The 5,516-nt window shown below is 53.1% G+C and overlaps 1 protein-coding gene across 4 annotated transcripts in view; it reads right to left on the bottom strand.

Moving 5' to 3' along the window:
* The window catches only part of LOC113206095 (WW domain-binding protein 11), a 40,599-nt gene that overhangs the window by 16,215 nt on the left and 18,868 nt on the right, over positions 1–5,516 (bottom strand). The gene's annotated exons all lie outside the window — the stretch shown is intronic.

Raw genomic sequence — 5,516 nt, 5'->3', positions numbered from 1 at the left:
AGGGCGGCAGGGCCAAGCGGCAGGGCGGGCGGGAGGTAGATTTCTCCGTAGCGCGCCCCACTTGCCAACGCGGCGTGGTGGCCCGGCCCCACCGGGCCCCACTGCAGTCCTGCAGTCAGTACGACGGCGTGGCGCGGCGTGCGTTTCGCCTGCGCCCCACACCTGCTGCGACACCAACAAACTCTTGGCAGTGCAAAGGAGTCGCTCTGCTGCGCCCGCCGCGTCGAGTTATCAGACATCCGGTCGCCACACGAGGGCGGTCGGGGGAAGGCCAAGAGCCGCACTCTGCGTAACTACGTACAGTGGAATATATATAAAGGGATGCGTTTCTGACCAGCCGCCTTCAAAGGTGTAGTATATTCATCTTCGCACTTTAATTTTGACGTTGCAATAAGAAGCAGGCGGTATTTTAGACAGTCCTTTATTTGTTGTGGGGCTTCGACACCCAATATTTCAGTGCTGCGCAGGGATGGGATAAATGAGTCGGCATGAGGCAGAGGCCTTTCAAAAATTAAACCCGTTGGCTATATGTCGCCTCTTTATTTTTTAGATGTTCACAAAATAATCGGCTAAAACATGAATAATATTCAAGGAAAAACTCTTGTTGGGGGGGCCTTGGAGGCTAAAAAGAGGCACTTCTGTGGTACGCCTTGTTTACACTGATAAGGCCCCAACGCGCGCGCAGACACACACACACACACACACACACAAGTGCGCAGATAAAACGCAATAATACGTGAAGAGGCGAACAACCCCAGCATTGTGACACATCTCACAAGAGTCGGCAACACGAAGTCGATTAGAGCTCTATACCGCCGACCCGGCCGGGAGTATACCCTACCGGCAGGCAGCGTTTGAACTTGGCGCCGCAAGTGGCCTGGCGCGCTCCCCGCCGCCCCGCGCATCACGCGTGATGCGGTGAAGGAAGTGGCACGGCCAGTGCGTCACGGCCCCGCGTCCCCCCGGCCCAGCAGCAGAAAGAGAAACGGCCAACGGAGGGGAGTGAGGAAAGGGAGCGAGAGACAGGGGGAAGAGGGGAGGGGAGGGAGGAGGAGAAGCAGGGGGGAAGGTAGGGCTGTTTCTCGAATGGAGGACGCGAAAACAGGAGGTGGAGGAGAGACGGCGGAGAAAGCGTGGGACGGAGCGGGCCACACACACGGACAAATGCACTCGCACACGCGCACACGCACGCACTCACACACACACACACACACAGGCACACACACACACACACACACACACATGCACTCGCACACACGCACACGCACGCACTCACAGACGCGCGTGTAGCCTTACCTTAACCCTGAAATCAGGCTACCTGTGCATTCTGGAAGGAACTTCAGAAGGGAAAAGGTCCGAGTTCAGAGATTCGCAAAGTGATGTGAATAAAAACGCACTTGGTCGTGCATTGTATTGTTATAAAAGACGCCTTCCTTCCGCTGACCTGACCCAGAGAAGGAGAATAGGAGGGGGGAGGGGGAGGGGGATTAACGGGCAAGAGAATCTGGGCCTAGGCCTCGGGTAGAAATAGTGCGGGGCTCAACAAGCAAAAGGCAAATTACTTGCATCCATTTGATGGACAAGCTGAAGAATGAGGGTATGTTAAACATATTTGGAAGTGCCTAGTAATGAACATACACTTACTTGTCAGTCCCCGCACTATATTTTGGTTACTCTGTACCGCATTCAGGCGTGTGAGAGGGTTGCCTACTAACTCGGCGCCGTAAGGCGCCACGGTAAGCTACGGTGGTCAAGCCCGCCAGCGCACCTGCGTGCGCGGTAGGGTTGGAAATTTTCCGGAAATTTTCAAAGTTGCGGAAAGTTTCCGGAAAAGTGGAAAAAAACGGAAAATTTCCGGAAATTTTGGAAATTTTCGATTTTAGCGAATTTTTGGTTGTAGTATCAAGGAATGTTTCAAAACCTAGTATTGCAAGGCAGAAAATCATAAAAAATACCGTTTTTTATTGGGATAACAGTGTCCTATTGCCCGCTTTCCATTGACAGTGGCTTGAAATCATAATCTGAATTAACTGATCTGAAGTACACCAGTAGGCGATTGTAAAACACCGTCTCAAATACTTGCCGCGGAGTCTATAGAGGCAAAGTCGAGTACTTGAATGAGTCGAACTGGAAGGTTACAGCCCACAACCCTGCCATGCAATTTCCAAAGTCTTCATAATTGGGAAGCATTCGGCATAATATTGCGTCGCCAGAAATGTAGCAATGTAAAAATTAACACTGGAGTTAAACACCTCGATGAAAGTGTTCGGCTTTTCAGTCCAATACCTGTTAGTAGTACTCATGCTGCTAAACCCCTGTAGGCCAGGCCTTTAACGTGGTGTTAACTACTCGCACGTACCCTCCCGTAAAGGCACTATTCAACTATACGCGATTTGCAGCCCGACCGAGTCTACAATTTAATGAAATAAAAGTTATATCAAATGCCAAACGACGCATTCTTGGGAAGACGGGTAAAATCACTGCTTTGGGCAACTTATTGCTGTGTTTAAAATGTGTGTCTTCGTGTGACACGACAAGTGCGACGAAGTTTAACAGCTGGTCTTTGACAGGTACATACATACATATTTTATACAAAGCAGCACGAAATAGAGCGAGAACACTTCATATGACTAAAGAACACGCGTTTTATCGTTTCTTGTGTGTATTTTAAAAAATTCCCAAAATTTCCAAAATTTCCGGGGTCTGGGGAAATTTTCCGTTTTTTTCCGGAAATTTTCCGGAAACTTTCCGGAAACTTTCCAGGGCTTCCAACCCTAGTGCGCGGTAAGTGTAACCGAAAGTGCGGGGTCATGACTGTCAGACACTTTTCTATGCATGACATTAGGGTCGCACAATATTTTACTCCCCCCAAATAAATGTTACGACGCATACGTGGATATTTTGTCATGCGGTGAGATGAATGGTTTAACGGCCTGTCGCATAGAGGCGGTGCCACCCCCAGCACTGGAGGTGCGAGTTCCGGTGTCACCGACCTGGCCGCGCTGCCTCGGCCGGGTCCCCGCGGCACATCGCACCCTGGGCGCGCGGGCCATCGGCCGGCCCCGTGAATGACACCCGCACTTTCACGGGTGACGTCACAAAGGTGCGTTGCCCTCGCTGGGCCCGGTCCGCGGCCGCGCGAGGCCCGGCCAAAGCCCGGCAAGAGCCACCATGAGGCGGGGCCGCAGGGGCGTTGGCAGCGCCGCGGTGGCGCCTACCGCCGGAGTGCATGACCCAGTGCCATGAGCCCACGGCCCGGTCAACGACTCTTCCCCCACCTCCCAAAAAACCTGCTGTAGCCGATTTTAGCCCAATCGCACTAAACGTGAATTGAAAATGATTTTACACCTTAAAGTAGTAAAGCAGTAAAATGTTCTTAGAATCGACGTATTTCGTCACTATTTCAGTAAGTACAATGTCTCGAATAAAAACCCGCAGTTTACTGGGTGTCGCGCACTTTCACGAGTGACGTCAGAAAGGTGCGTTGCCCTCTCTGGGCCCGGCCCGGCGGCCATGGGCCCCGGCCATGGGCACGGCCGCGCCGGGCTGCATGACCCAGTGCCGGCTCGGGCGGGGCGGGGCGGGCGACGGGCTCGCCCGGGTGAAAATGACGAGAAAGGAAGGGAAGCGTCGCGAAGAAAACTGGATCGGACGCGTCCAAATCAAGTGGAGGAGCGGGCGGTAAATTAGAACCTTGCGGCGGAGGCCCCCCCATCCCCGATGCCCGGACGTCGACCCTCCTAAAATTACACACACCGGAGACCCGAGTGTGTGATTATCGCACACTTGTAGGTGTGTGAGCGACATCCGTACACATGGAGTAGTAGAGACACATGTGTGCGAATTTCACAGGAAAATTATTCACACTTTTACTCCATTTAGTGGACGAATGAGCAGTCGCACACCTACAAGTGTGCGACATCATACAGGTGCATTTCCAGTGCGTAGTCGTTTGCGCTCTAGATTACAGGCGCGCACTTGCATACAGCTTCAATTCCAGATAGCGCGTAACAGGCACGTTCGCATTTTCCAGTCGCGATATGGCTCATAATGTAAGACCCGGTAAGATCAAGGAGAGCTTTTTTTGTGTGTGGTGCAAGCGACCCCACTCGCCAAATAACCCATCCTTGCCCTTGGGGCCCTTGATGGGGAGCTATAACTGTTTCCCGCCTCCGCGCCGAAACGGTGAAGTTCACACTTTTTCTCGCTCTCTGTCCCCTTCCCCCGACACCCCGCTCCCCCTCCTCTTTTGTTTCCCATTGAAGGATGTTACGAGTCGACAGCTGAGATGAATGGGCAGTCCCGTTACATTACCGAATCCTCTAATAAAAGGGTCGCATGTCTTTGCCTTGTCCTTCGCCAAAAGGGCTGCCGTAAGCCAAACACCTCAACCGGACACACTCCCCCCCCCCCCTCTGTCTCTCTCTCTCTGCCCGTGGCTTGACAAAAGGCAAGGCATGGAGTGAATTTAAAAGGGGAGAAGGACAGCATGTCCAGCATACACACAGACACAGTGGATGTGAAAGCCACCGACCTGGCGAATCTCTTGCATTTGAACGCCCTTATTGTCTCTTGCAGCAGAATCTCAAAAGAAAAAAAGGGGGTCTTCATTGAAAAAAATACAATTTCAAAGATAAAAGGATGGTTAGAAAAACTATTCCTTTTTGGAACAGTGTAATTTACGAATTTGCGACGCTTCTCGTGTATGTTTATGCGATGGGAAATCGCGCACTACATACGAGACATGTGCCGTAAGCCGCCGTGACACCTGGTGAGCCCCGGCGGGACACCTGCGTCACTACAGCCCCCCCCCCCTCCCCATCTCTCTCCCTTACTCTCCTTTCCTCCCGCCCCCTTTCCTCTATCTCTCTCTCTCTCTCCCTCTCGGCGCGGAACTGGACCGGGAACGGGACCGAGTAACGGTGTCCCCGCTGGTCCCGCCCTCTCCGCCTCTCCTCCCACGCCATCCCGCACTATCATTGTTTGTCGGCGCTGGCGCTGCCGGAGTCCCCGGCCCATGCAGTGAGGTCATCCGCACACAACTCGAACTGCCGACACGCAAATGTTGGCAATCAAATGAAAACTAATTGATTCCACGAATGTCACTTTACTTTAATTTCTTAACCGAGCAGGTACCCAACGGCTAAAAGGTCTGCATGATCTTGCGGCTAGTATGGAAGGTGTTCGATAGTCTGGTCATGCAATGAACTCTCGGAGAAATTTTTGGCAGGGCTCATCAGGTAGGGTAGCGGTGCACTCCACTCCTTCCCGGCTCCCGACCTCCCCCAAGATCAGGTAATCCTCCTTGGAGGGAAAGAAAGGGAGGGGGGGGGCTGCCAAACACAGGAAGCGCCCCAGACCCACCCGCGCACATCACAACGCACCCTTTTGGTGGGTCCTCCTCCGTCTGTCTGCCGGGCACTGACCTAGCAGACAGACGGGCGCATTGTCAGAGAACCGTAAGCGTTGCGCGTTGCGTCGAGAAAAGGTGGTGGTGGTGCCCGGAGCCCCCGGTC

Source organism: Frankliniella occidentalis, unplaced genomic scaffold, assembly GCF_000697945.3.
Source record: "Frankliniella occidentalis isolate FOCC.00 unplaced genomic scaffold, Focc_3.1 Scaffold60, whole genome shotgun sequence".
NCBI lineage: Eukaryota > Metazoa > Arthropoda > Insecta > Thysanoptera > Thripidae > Frankliniella > Frankliniella occidentalis.
Note: the sequence above shows the minus strand (reverse complement) of the source record. Positions and strands in the feature narration are given on the sequence as shown.